This window comes from Falco cherrug, chromosome 1 (assembly GCF_023634085.1).
Source record: "Falco cherrug isolate bFalChe1 chromosome 1, bFalChe1.pri, whole genome shotgun sequence".
NCBI lineage: Eukaryota > Metazoa > Chordata > Aves > Falconiformes > Falconidae > Falco > Falco cherrug.
In genome coordinates this window covers 63,581,657-63,596,766 of record NC_073697.1, presented here as the reverse complement: position 1 = coordinate 63,596,766, position 15,110 = coordinate 63,581,657, and the positions used below count along the sequence as shown (strand labels likewise).

At 37.2% G+C, this 15,110-nt stretch overlaps 1 protein-coding gene across 8 annotated transcripts in view; it reads right to left on the bottom strand.

The window, feature by feature from the left end:
• Nucleotides 1-15,110, bottom strand: part of FAT1 (FAT atypical cadherin 1) — a 112,160-nt gene that overhangs the window by 85,320 nt on the left and 11,730 nt on the right. The window lies entirely within an intron of this gene.

Sequence of the window (15,110 nt, the reverse complement as noted above, 5' to 3'; positions counted from 1 at the left end):
TGGTTTGTTGATCCAGAAGGATCTAGCTGTTCAGACCTCTGCAAACTATTAACATACCTGGGCAGTTCTGCAACAAGTATACTCATTTTCTGTCTGTAAATTTCAAAGTTTAATGACCATTTTAAGTAAGGAAAATTGTTCCATGCATCCCAAGAATCTTTTTCCTGCATCCACAGCATTTCACTCATACTCCCTTTCTGGTTGCAATCTGAACAGTTGCAGCCTACCTTGTATTACTTCCACAGAAGTAACTTTGAAGGCCCAGTTCAACAAAGCAGTCCTACTTTCTAGTAAGCAGCAGTTACAGCTGTGCTCCACAGCAACACTGGCTCAGGACTAACACACATGCAAAAAACTGTCATTTAGAATATGTGTGTGACTAATTCCGATTTCTGTTTTGGACTGCTGCAATTTTGCTTCAAGCTTTCAGTCTCCAGACTATTTTCAGTGACAGAAACGGCTGGTTAACGAGTTTCCAGACCAGCTTTGAGCAAGAAAAGATACTGATACCTATCGAAAGTCAAGTAGCATGTTGAGGGATACTAGAAATCAGGCTATTACTGCTGTTCATGTTATGTCACCAGGTATCTATATACACAATGGCACTTAATTGCTGTCAGCAAATGCTGCTCCCAAGCAGATTTATGTGTACAAAGAAGAGCTGGTGTACCTGTGGGCATGTGAGTGCTAGGCAAACAATGCAAATCAATGAAGTAATGAGATTAAAGCATCTGGGATCCAGTGGCATCAGAAGATATTTTCATCCTTGTTCTGACAAAGTCAAATTTATTAACCTACAAAGTATTCATTTATTTATTCAGACTTCATTTCTACTCATGTATCCAGACGGGATTCCACACTCATCAATACTTGTTAGACTAAGTTTTTTTTATTATTATTATTTGCCTTTGCATATGAATCAAAATAAACCTAAGGCCACACAAAAAAATGTTTGTGAACTTTGCTTCTGAGTAAAAACTTCAGGACAGGAGAGTCATGAACGCAAAGAACTTTGCAATTAAAACAATATGTTCATTCTCTTCCATTAGGATTACTGTAAAAAGTAAATGAGAAATCCTCTATCTATAAGCAAATACTTACATGCACACTGAAGAATCAATACTTACATCTAAAAAATACATCTAAAAAGGAGACTTGCAACTAGAGAACTAGAAATTACTTACTAGATGCCAAGCATATTTATAAGTGCCCTGGATGCTTGTTGGGAAATGGGTTCAGCCTCTTTCACACAAATAATGGATAACTGCCTGGACTCTTTCAATCAACATTTTCCAGAAGAAAAAAAATTGCTAAAGGAAGCAGAAATTAATGCAAGTTAACAGTTAAAAAACCCTATAACTTTAATTCACTCTATATTTATTGCTTAATAGTTGAGTCTGCAAGCATTTGGATAAACAGACCACAGAATTTCTGTTAGAATTTCCATTGGAAACTTAATTATTCTCCACAGAAACATTTTTCGCTGAAGATAACTGTAGTATCAATACCAAAGAGAATGAGTGAGGTAACTAATTCTCCACCAAATAAGTTTAATTGTCATAAAGCCATGATAAAAGTAGATCAACTCTACACTAGTATGCTCAGTGTAAATGAAAGAATACTATGATATTGTACCTAACTAGTAGACCATTTGGGCGCAAAATGCATCGTGCTCCTGAACCACTGATGATTTTTTCCTTGTTTAAGAAATTCACAGAATCTGCAGTGACTAGAGATGGAGTTGCACCAGGTGACTTTCTCAGATCTCCATATTGGCACATAACTGTTCTCAACAATATATTCTCAAATGCTGGCCACTCTTCTGTTTGACTAAACAACTCAATTTCCAAAACATTTTTTGATCACCCCTGGAATTACACACATAGCATGGCATATATTTCTTACTCCATTTCCTCCTATCATCACATGCTGGATCAATATTCACTCCAAATTTAATCAACATAATCTTCAGTAATCTTGTTCTCACTGTAATCATCGCTCCCGTAACTTCTTATTAAATAAGGCACATCAAAACTGATGTGCCATTTGAGTCAATGACAACTTGAAACTCATCTTTGAACCTTCTCACACTCTCCTCCCCTACCGTAACTGTATCCGGAAGGATTCAAGTCAGGCCAAAATTTCACCACAAAATTTCACCATTCAGCATGAACACTTTCAAACAAGCAAAAAGCTTATTTAAAAGTCCACGTTTTAAGGTTTTTTTTGTTGTTGTTTTGTTGGTTGTTTGTTTTTTTTTTTTTTTAGTTTTAGTTTTTTAGTATTTGCAAGCATAGTTCTTGGTCTCTGGGCTTCTGCACTTAACACACAAGTCCCCATTCAGAAAGCTGATTAGGAACAGTGTGAAACAGTGGGGACTATGAACTGCTTAGTTTTTTACTTTACCACCTTTTTTTTTTTTTTTTTAAGCCATGTTTTCTTTATATCCATACACAAATCCACTTCTTAACAAGTTGTCATCTCTTCTTACAGACCTTTTACTTTAAAATGGTCTGGACAAACCCAGGCAACCCAAAACATTACTAGCTAGCAGCACAGGTATAGAAGCACATACGTATAAGCAGACATTAAAGAGAGAGGCATAGGTCATTTTTCCATTTCTGATTAACCTGCTAAAATTGGTACTGTAATATTCAAACTACCTTCAAAGTGAACTACGATACCAGACTTCTTATGCAAAGGCATAGTCATCTTTCCCTCCCTCCACAAAGTAATTAACATTCCTTGCACAGGCAGCTGGACATTTGTTAATCATTAACTGTTTGTATAATAAAGACAGAGAGAGAAGCTGTTAGCCATTCCTCACAACGGTATACCAAACAAATGTTTAAGACAGATTTAGTGAATAGTGTAAAAATTATCTACAGTAACAATCCCCCTGTGTATTATCATAGCACATTAAATATTTTGCTGACAATATTTGTTTCCATGTTCAAACCTACGTAATTAACTCAGGAATTTAATCAATAAAAACTCAGCAGTTTTAACTAAAATAGAAAGAAAGCGGTATCTTTCAAAAATATGAACTATGCTGTTAATCTCTTGGATAGTAAAATAATACATATGACCAAATTGCAACACCAAATATAATAGAGGCATAACCAATGCACACATTCCAATCTTATCTAGAATCACTTTGATTCACTCTACCTTGCTTTCATTACAGGAAGGGCACAGCAAGGGCATTCCTCTCAGATCAAACAGAAAATTCCACAGACAGAAGTTTCCACATGTCTGATTCGTTGCAGATTAAACCCTTATCATTAGACAGCAATCTCTAATTTTCATAGAGACAGGATATACCCTGTCATGGTAAATCTACAGGCAAAGGTTGGGGGGCAAGGGCAGGGGGGTGGGGGGGGGGGGTGGGGGGTGGGGGCAGTGCGGGCAGGATGTGGACAGAGGGATTAAAAAGAAAATAAAATCTGAAGAATGGAGATGCATTCCCTATGAAAGAGCTATGCACATCACCCTCACAGACTTGGAGAAATCGAGGGGACAAGGTACCAGCATTAAAGATCACACATATAATTCCATTAATACATTCCATCATAAATCTCTTTGTACTGCAACTGTTTCAAACTGAACTACCAAACTCCCTCTGTACATAAACACAACCAGGACTACGGGCAACACATACGAGAAGTCTGTATGAATTTTTAACACATTATGCATTCATTCTGTATTCATTTTTAACACACTGTGTTACCGAAATCTTCATTTCTTTACCAACATGACTGGACCAGTTCTGTAATGCTCATGTACATTTACCAGTAATACCAAAATCAGAAGGTATTCAGTAACTATACTTCTTACATTTTGAGATTTCTAATATAATAATCTTTTAATCCTTAAATCCTGTACAAAATTTGAATAAGCACACTATGATCAACAACTTCAAAACCAAAACTCATGATTTTTCATTTTTTAGCATATAGAGGTCGTTCAGGCTTTTTTGCATCAGCAAAATAAAAACGGCCTTTTGTATAATCACCAAAAATCTAACAAACATGCGGACTTCAGAAGCAATCCATGTGAGTGAGAATTATTCCAAGAAGTAGATCAAGCAATAAAACAATGTTAACAACTGCATTTTCTGTGCATAATCTCCCGTCACAGGCAGATACTAAATTCCGGTATCAGCAATGCCACACTGACTAGTCTGCACGGACGCAGAACTCTGAGCAGAAAGAACTATTATGATCGCCACTACTGGTAGGTCAAGACAATTTATATTCACTAACTCAGCAGCTTGCTCTTTAGCCCTAATGCCTATCAAAATTACAGAACTCCTTATAAGCATCATGAACATATTGATTTATTTGGTCACAAATAATTCAAAATGAAATAGAAGCAGCTATTAGAAGCATGGATAGGTCACAAGGAGTTTTGGGAAAACTCATTTCTGAATAAATATATTATCTGTTGTAGTCCTATTGCTAGGTTCTTTGGAAACTTCTATTTTCACAAAAATCCCTCTTTGATGGCACTGGAATGCTGGAGCTATTGGGTGTTGGTGTTGGGGTTTTTTTGGTTTTTGAGCCACACAAAGACTGATGAGATGAAAATTAATTTTTAGTCATTTTCAGATGACCAGTGCAATCGAGTCACAGATGCAATAAGAATCATACACAGATCACAAAATGGACCTGCAAACCCTAGTCTCAGCAAGGCCCAAAGCATTTTTAAATCCAGGTTCTAAAGCTGCAAGTACTGCAGGTTGTAAGTTGCGGAAGTCTGCCAAATATTCATGTAGGTTTGTCCTTTTGTTAAATATGTCCGAATGCTGTATGATTAAAGTTTAAAATCTTCAAAGAAAAGAATAAGCATTACACAATCATTTCAAGCTCCCCTCCTTTGACCTTAATATGTACTTCAAAAGCTAAGCAGATGCTTAGTAGGAAATAAATCCCCAACTCAACAGATGTACCAACAGTGATATGGCAAGATGCACCTTCCACAGCTTTTGACAACCCTTTTATTATTCCTCTGCTCACAAGTACTTTTCAAGTCAGAGAGGCCTAAGCAAGTTAATAGGCCCTTAATATGTACTCTGCTGCCTGAACTGATTGTTGTTTATAAGGTAATCTTTGGGACCACATGTGGCTCAGCATAGTTCATCTCCTACAGAGACACAGCCCTGAGGCAGCTCTGTTTTCATCAGACCAAGCTGTAACCCAATCAACACCTTTCACAACAAAACAATCTCTTACTTTCAGCCCCCCTGCAGAAGAGGAGGGGAGCCCCAGCTTTTGTATGGGATCTCCATTTGGCAGCTAAGGTGATGTTTTACTCAGCAGGATACCTGAGAAAACTCTCAAAGTACTTTGGAAGATCCCCCTGCCAACAGCAAAAAGTAAGATGAATACGTTTGCCTAGAAGTAATTCAGCTTCTTCCAAAGACATTCTAAAAGCTACATTAACAACCTAATAGCACTTTGAGTTATCACCATCACCACAAATGCAAATTATACAGTTTCCTTCTGGCCTAAGAAAGAAGCATAACCAGCTAGCTCCAGGCTGCTCAGGACCTTGGTCCAAACCCAGGTCTGCTTAATCTCTGTCAAACTGAAGCTCAACATTAGCTCAACAAAACATGCCAGGCTTAGTTTGAAGCACCTGAAAAGAAACATGAATACAACAGCATCATCCCACAGGCTAACCCATCAGCACCATCAGTTCCAGACCTCAGCCTGAGTGTAATCACACCCTGAGTACAGCAGTGCAAAACTGCAAACTACAGTCAAGACCAGATGGTCCCTGAAAGGCTACCCTGGTAACCTCTTCTGAACTTAAGTACTTAGATGCACATGACTACATTCAGGTGTCAGGCAGCCAGGCTACTGGTAACAACAATCACTAACTTTTGGGAGAGTGCTGTCTCCTAGGAAAAAGCTTTTGGGATTGTTTTTTTGGACAGCAGCAAATTTAGGACTTCTCAATCTAATTGATAGTTGGTCTCTGGCTCTTACCTTTATTTCCTAAAAAAAGACAAACTGTGTTGAACTGGATCTATACTTCTTCAAAACAAAAAGTTTTTTGACTTCTAATACTAGAGGGGATCTAAAGTTTCAACAGTTACTCTTAGTAAGCTGCTGTTAGAGTTATTTGTACTGTCTCATAAATGAGAATCTATGTGCCAAATGCCTCATTTTTAAACCCATAACAAAACAGTGGAAAATATATTTTAGTTGCATGAAATTTTAAGCAATTTTTTTTTAAACTCCAACTATTATTCTGTTTGGGCACAGGTTGGGTTTTTTGTTTGTTTGGGTTTTTTGTAACATAACTAATTTCTTTCTTGCACGATGGCCCAAGTTTGGCTTAATGCCACTGAAGGAAATTGCTATAAAACCAGAATGAAACCATACAGATCTTCTTTGTCAGCTTCACTCTTATTTTCAACATGATACTGAACACATTCAAACCTACCAGATATCATTCACTACAAAGCAGAAAATAAGACAATACTCCATTTTTAGAATAGTCTACACAACAAGATTTTAAAATATCTGTAATCATAAATATGCCTCCTCAATTTAAGTGTCCCACACAGATACAATTGCCTCTCCCATCTTGCAGACTAAACTAGGATTTCAGCTCTGCTCCATGTATTGCATGCTTGGCTATCACTGAAAATTCTGGTAGGAAAATCATCAAAATATGGGATAAATGCTTAAAAAAACAGATTACTGTGTTCAGGTGCACATGGTACTGTAAGTGGCTTCATTATTTATTTTCATAACAAAACCTTTCTTCTGGTGGGCTCTGGAGAAGTTTGCTAAGGACGCTTCCGCAAAGGATTCATGTGAGAGTTGAAATCTTGTCTCCCAGTCACACCAACTCAAGTTGTTCTCATGCTGCTCGTCTTTCTCAATTCAACATCACAGGGAGGAAATGCCCAAGCATAGCACAAAATAAATATACCACTAGAAAAAACACTGCACAAATACCAGCATTAAAATTGATTTCTAGAGCATTCAACTACCAAATTAATCTTCACTTGTCCACCCCCTCCTTTTTTTTTTTTTTAAAGACTGTATTATTTTTACTAAACTGTCCTCCCAGAGAAAGCTAAGGACTGTTCTGCATCTCTGACCTGAACTACTTCCTGTTTCCAGAATAAGAACAGCTCTATTTATTATTATTTAGCAGAAATAAATTAGTATTTCTTTAACAAATATGTTCCAAACATTTCACCAAAAAAATCCCAAAACAAAACAAGCATACACTTTTATCCTGACATGCACAAAAAAAAGCACCTAAAACTCAGATTTTATTGAATTCCTTTAAGAAGTTTAATTATACACTATTCAAACAAATAGAAGATGTTTGCTCTTGTATTATTTTCCAAAGAAATAATGAGTTTAATAGTTTGTGCTTCTGTTCCAGATGTCTGTGTGGCAACTGACCAGCCAGTTCCAGGATCCAAGAATATAATCTGTGTGAAATCCTTTGATTAAGAAAAAAACCTGCTCTCTGCTGACTGGAATCAAATCTCCAGTGTACACATTAGAATCAGGCTTTAGTGCTCTAAAGTGCTAACCTAAGTGCTGATGCAGCCTCTCATTTAAAAGATTAACTTTCCAAATTAACATTCACAGGCCTAAAAACTTAACTCTAACTTGGACTTTACAGAAACTAGTAATCGTTCTACAAGGTTGGGGGTTTTTTGCTTGGTTTTGTTTTGGTTGTTTGGTTTTGGTTGGGGGTTTTTTTGGTTTTGGTTTTTTTTTTTTTTTTTGAAGCAAACCACATCAAAATAACCTTAAAAAATCTGACTCTAGCACATTTATATCTCAGCCACTGAAGAAAGTTAGCTGCTGTAGCTATATGAGCAAATTAACTTCAGTAAAATGTAACGTGGCAGTACAGAATTCAGTGTAGGGTGAAAAAGACTTTGAAAAGCTAATTAGATACTTGGGAGATTAGTCTGTGCTCTGGGCTTCACTCATGTCTGTACCTGAACGAGCTGGGGTAAAAATTTCACTGCAAAAAGCTGCAACCACTTAGTGTTCTACAGAAAAAGCACGTCCTATTCCATCTCTCTCTTCAAAAAGTGCAGTGGGAAGAAGTACTGCACTATGCAAGAAGAAAACACTAGAAGACCCTCATAAAAAAAGATCGTCTTCCCATTTACTCCTCTTTTTCACCTGGTCAAAATACTCACATAAAGGATTTTAACTGCAAAACCTATGTGCCAATGAGACTGAAGCTAAGCAGGAAATCTCATCGTCACAACCACTGTAACGGAACTTTGACTAAATCTTAGAACTTCTCCTTGTAACCTGTCATACGAAAGCCACCAGGAATATTCTTTCCTGACTATCAATATAACCTAATTGATTACAATTTCTACTTTAATGTTTAACAGCTTTCTTACAAAAAGATTTGTTCCACATTTTTTTTGTTAGCAGTCTTCAGTGGACTATAACCTACCTGACAAACCTGCAAAGACTCAGAATAAACATAGCACACAGTCACCATATGGCTTTGACAGCAGCTTGTTTGGAATATATATAGTAAAAAAAAACTTTTTTAAACTAAGAACTTTTTTGGGTTTTGGTTTGGTGGGGTTTTTTTTTTTTTTTGGGGGGGGTTGCATGTTTTTAATCTAAATGGAGGGAAACTATGTTCTTGTATATCCTAATGCTTATATCCATGACTTGTACAAAAAAGGTAACAAACTAAAGTTTTCCATGAAGTATATGGAAAGTACAACTTCAACATGAAGCATTTACTGAAAGACTGTGAAGAAAGTTCCATATTTGTAAGGCTGCTCAACTACAATTAACTTAAAACCAAATCATACTCGTCTCAGTTTTGATTAAAAATGCCTCCTCTACCTTCAAGTGGTTTATGGCTGTATCAGTACAACAAACAGAAAACGTTCCCAGGCACTGGAACTGGATTCTCCACATTGCTAAACTGCTTTTGGCCTGTGCCAGCTACCACTCTTCTAAAGAGCACCAGGGCACAGTTCAGAGTTGAAATGCAGCAGACAGCATTTCCAAGAGACAATACGGGTGCAGCCACCCTGCGTAAAGGTGGAAGAGTTGTTAGGATAGATGCAGGTCAGTTGACTTCTGTTCCAGACAATGCTACCAGTTTAATAGCTATCCAATAGGTATTTAAGTGTGCTGCTGCATTGATGATCATAGTATTTAATGTTTGTTAGTGCCCGTCTTGACATTAAAACTCAACAACAGTGAGTGGTGGAATGGTTTGAAAACCTCAAAAGCCAAAGATCACTGAAGAAACAGGACCTGAAGCTACCCCTTATGTATAAGTGTTAATCACATCCTGCATTTTAATTAATGCAATTACAAGAACGCTACAAAGAAATGTTAACATGCTTTTTATGTGTTAGCAATGCTCTGTACCTTTTAACAGTATAATTCAGTACTTTGCTTTACACAGTTAAAATCCTATTCATTCTCCTTTAATGAATTACTGTCTTCCCAGCTGGAAACGGTTCTGGCAATATTAAAAATAGTGTCTCATAGCCATTAAGCTTTATTGATGGTATTTTATGCACACAGAGATAGTGCAATAAAACTAATTTTCTTCCACATGCTCCTGTTAACATTTTTGTTAATTGCTCCTTTAACATTCTTTACCAAACCAAGTATCTTTCTTTATCATGACAGCAAGGTTACACTTGAAAATTACATGGTTCCAAGGGAAGACTATACAAGAAAGATAAATCTGTTAAAGGTTACAAAACCACATCTGACTCAAAAATTCTCCAAATCAAAAATAAACAGAGACTGGGAAAGTATTAGAAGAAAGTACCATGTCTGCCCTGCTCTTGTGCTTCCTTACGCTACTGGAGACAGCATATCAGGCTAGACAGACCTTTGTTCTAATGAAGCAGTCATACTTACAAATTTTTAAGTCAGCAAATTAGCTTAGTCACCTTAAACTTTGTTGTTAGAACAGAATTACTGTTATTCTGTAACACTCATGGCCTAATAAACTCAGGTTACTGAAAAAACAGTAAGATTTCTGGTAACGAGAAACTGTATTACTGGATCAAACATGAATAACAGGGTTACCATGGATGAAGTCCAGACTGCTACAGCACCCTTAATACCATTCTGGAACTAAATTATGTGCTGGGAAATATTCTCAATTGCAGAAGTTTAAAAAACAACCTGCTAGCAGCCTTGCAAGATCAACTAGCCAGCAAGTTTCTGATAACAATGCATTTGTAAAATTCACCGTGGTTTATTAAAATAGTTCAAACAAACTGTCATCAGGGGAAACCTTACTGTGTAGGGCCTGTATGTGAACACCCTGTGTGTACAAGGGCTGCAAATCTAACCGCTCTAGACAAAACCAGACATCACAGAATTCATGACTCTTAAAACTTCCTTTGTCTCTCAACAGTAGCTTCCAGGATGGGCTCCCATCTTCTATAAACACTGCAATGAGACCTATCTTAAGCTAAATGACCCAGGGCATCTACACTCCCGAAGTCTGCTAGCTCCCTCAGCTATTCAAGTTTTGAGCACTACAAAGACAATCGAACCCTAAAGAAGATAAACTTGTAATAACATAAAGACCAGCTCTCAGTAATAAGTTAGAAGTCCGGATATTGCAAGGAAAGGAGCCATCTGCTTGGCAAAAATTCTTTGGAGAGGGCCAGATACTGAGCAAAACTAATAACAGTTCTCGTTTTTTCACAGCTGAAAATCAGTGTGGAAACTTGCTCACCATGTGCTGGTGCTCCCATGACAAGAGTCATATCCAGCCCAGTGGGCAACACTGAACAGCCTTGTTCACCTATACAACTGGATTAAGTACTGGGAGTTCTTTCTAATACTATTTTTACATACTAGAGCTTCATTTTACCTTTGAGGAGCCTATACACTTAACAGAAATGCTTAATTATTAATACTTAATGAAATTCTCTATCCTTATATTTGACAACCAAAAAGTAAACAGGGAGACATTCTCCTTTTCCCTGCTTGCACACTGGGATAAGAACTGGGACAAAGAAAGAAGAGTTTTCAGTACTCTTGGTCCCACATAGCTTCTGCTTTAGGTTCTCCTCCAGCAATTGATTCTATCATTCCTTAAATCTTTTCTAAATGGCAGTAGCAGCACAATATAGACATGATTTATCTCACTTTCACTGCTCAGTGCTAATGTGATTTAGATGGTGCATGTGGGTTTCTTGTGGCACACTGGGATGTGTATCAACACAATGCATTCTATTATTAATACATCCCAATCTGCTCAACTCCTTATCAAATTCTTTGGGAAAATATTTTACAGCTGCTTTAGTACACAATTTATATAGCCAGCTGTTCATCTCAATTTGCAGACTTCAGTCTACCTCACACATAAAAAGCTATCTTAAATTCCAAGTTCTCCTGAGCACACATACCTGAAGGACAAACAAATTGCTTTGGTGTATAAATTCACTGCACAAAAATCTTGTTTCAACATTTTTGCCCTCATCCTGTTATAAAACACCTAGTCTCCATTTATTATGTAATTTTAATGTTATCTCTGTACAGTAAGTCACAATGCACTGTTATACTTCTGAATCATTATATATTGAGCAATGATCTCTGATCTCCTTCCCTTACCCAATCGACTTCCAGTTAACAATTTATGAGCTGAAGATAGCACGAAGCCAAACCTCAAAATAATCTCATTAGTACCATTTATTTTCTTTAGTCATACTTTCGATCTCTGTAACTTCCTGGGGAAATTAGTTTCATTACTTTATTACACTTCATGTGAAAATTTTTTCTTTTAGGTCGGTTACCTGTTTGTTACCTGTATGTGCCCTATTTCTTGCATTGCCAAAAAAAGTCAGTGATATGAGAAAGGTGGTACAGAAACTACTGCAATTTTACAGACTTCCATCATCTTGCTCTCCTCCTTTTCCAACGATTATTGTCTTTTTAGGCTAAAGAATGTTTACATGAAAGCTAAAATATGACTGACTACCAAATTCACCCCTGATATACTTTTTTCTGTGTCTTCTTGAAAAGCATCAGAGCAATTATGCAAAAAAGTAAAATAAAAGCAGCTTCTGAGTTTGGCAGTATGGGCACATTAGGGCTCCCTGTTAAAAGGTTTACGTCTAACAGTTTGGACAGGACTGCAGAAAACAGAACCTATGAAAACCAGGGGACCTAAAGCAAAGGTAAGTCCTAGAAAAAAGGCCTCAGGAGTTAGTGGCAAAGATATATTAAATTTTCTTGTGAAAATTCCAGAATTACAGGTACAAATACGAAACATTAATACAATTTCCTACCTTTTGAAATGTAAAATTGAAAACCTCATTAACATGGAAAAGATATCCTGAAAGCCAGCAAAAATTCCACACACGGAACTAGCTATTTGATGCTTCTATATAGCATCATCAGTCACCTGGTCTTCCTGCAAATGTGATTGTTGTCCTTTGACTGCTTGTAAGCAAGGCACAAAAAGATTCCTTTTAGCCACTGACTAATTAAGTGTTGACCAGATGACTTCCTAAACCCAGTTTATCTATCTTTGTACTGAAAGCTAGTATGATGCTTTCAAAGACAGCTGGAAGAGACATGTAGCTCAAGGGAAATGTCAGAAAAGCCCTTTAGTAAGCTGAAAAAGTTACGAAGTTGCTTGGCAGGTCTCCTTTCACATCTTCTTTAATGTTCTTTCTTGGCTAATTATCAGTCTGCTTCCTGTATCAAGGCCAGTCCATTTTGGAAAACATGACAAATATTCAGACACTGCAGTGTAACAGTGCCTTCTGCAACAATTTGCACGGCTTTTTAGTAACAACAACAACCAGAAAGTGTCAAGACTAAATTTAAGCTACATCATCAACCTTGTAGATACACCATGTTCTTTCCTTGGTTCCTCTGTGTCAACATTTGACAGGAAAAGAACCACAACTACCAAACACAAATGGATGCATTCTTCCCCATGCCACTGTCTTAAATGGAAGTTGTTCACTCAGATCAAAAACTAGCAAGCCCTCTTCACCACCCTCCCCTCCCCACCAAGTATCCCTGAAGCACTGCAAACACTAAATACCAGATATGAATACAGCCAATGCCTCTCCCCTGCCTTGAAAATATAGAGCCACTGGCCTGGGCAAGATAACATTAGCTACAAGCTGGTTTTGCCCCAAGTTCTGCCAACTTTGTAAACCTGGCACATAAAAAGGAACTCGCTTAGACTCACACCAGCTCTTCAGTAAAGCAAACTAGGCTTGCACCAAAAGAGTAAAGAGGCAACATACTCAGACAATTAATTCTGCCGCAGTAGTAGTGTCACAAAAATACACATACCAGTGCACATACACATGAACAGGTGGTACACAGGTACATATTGGTTCTCATTCTCATTCCTGTTATCTATCATTTGGACAATAAATGGGCAAACTCAGGTTCATTCTATAGGACAACTATACTCTTTTCTAAGATACTATAATGCACAGTAAACTTGAATGTATTTGTCAAAAAAAAGGCATACTGATTTATAAATGAATTGTCTACACACATAGCAAAAACCCAAAAGTGAAACTACTCAACTCTCCATTTTTAGAAAATTGTCCTGGTTTCGGATGAGACAGAGTTAATTTTCTTCTCAGTAGCTGGTACAATGCTGTGTTTTGGATTTAGTATGAGAATAATGTTGATAACACACTGATGTTTTCAGTTGCTGCTAAGTAATGTTTATACCAAGTCAAGGATTTTTCAGTTTCTCAGGCCTTGACAGCAAGAAGGCTGGAATGGCACAAGAAGCTGGGAATGTACATAGCTAAACGGATGTTTCATACCATAGAATGTCATACTAAATATATAAACTGGGGGGAGTTGGCTGGAGCCAGCCGACTGCTGTTCAGGGACTGGGTTGGGTATTGGTCAAGAGGTGATAAGCAATTGTATTGTGCATCACTTGGGTGGGTTTTTTTTTTCCTTTTGGTTTTTATTCCTCTCTCCCCTTTTCATTACAATCATTGCTATCCGTGGGTTTTCCTCCCCATCCCACTGGGAGCAGAGAGGGGAATAAGTGGGCAGCTGCATGGTACTTAGTTGCAGGCTGGGGTTAAACTACAACAAAAATCTGTTCCATAATCTTAATTATGTGCTCTGTTAAAAGCAAAGCTAAGAGAAGCAATGCTATATTTCAAGCTCTAGAGTTAGCTCTTTAGCCACAAAATACATAATTTAATAACTCAGTTTCTATAGACGAAAAAATACTGCCAGTAACAGTTTGTTCACCTAAACCTTGAACAGTAAAGTGAGGTTGTGAGTCTGTATTACCCACATTCAGGAATTGTGGGAAGCATACAGAACACACAGAATGGTACGGGATGAATCAGATATGATTTCTGTATTTTATTCACAGTTACAAGGGTTTTTTTTTCTGTAAGACATCAATCACATATGTCACAATTTACCTACATGTAACCCACAGCTGAATTTTGCACAAGTTTCCTCCTCAATTTATTTTAAGGTGCTTAGATAGTAGCACAGTATCAATGGTCTATCTTTATCAGAGATGTAAATGAATGGGTAGGTACACAGGTGCCCAACCAAAATGTTAGAAGTCAGCACTAGAATTTTATTGAAACCATAATTATGTTTCTTCCAAATAGATGACACTGGAATAATTCTCAGAGTTGCTTGACAATTTAGGCACTATTAATGAAATAAATCAACACTTCAGGCTGCTTCATTTATACAAGTTCTTTTTAAAAGACTGCATCTATACTTTCTTTGACAGAAGTCTTTCCATGAAGAAGGCACCACTTATTAACTTATAGATGGGCACCTCTAACAACTCTAAAAGGTAACTATCAAACCCAGCATGTACTGCAATATCATACCCATGCACGCCTCCAGTAAATGAAGCAACAGAGATATCACTTAAGATTAAAAAGCACAAAAATCCATGCAGAAAGCATTTTTCTGCCTTAGCTTCACAGTCCCACTGTCTACATGACAACAGTGTTCCCATGAGGCAGACTTTCATTTTATATCAGTAGTATTCTTATTTTTGCCAGGTCACATAGATTTTAAACTCTAAGAATGGCTTTAGGTAGGTTAGACAGAAATAAGGACAACAGAAGA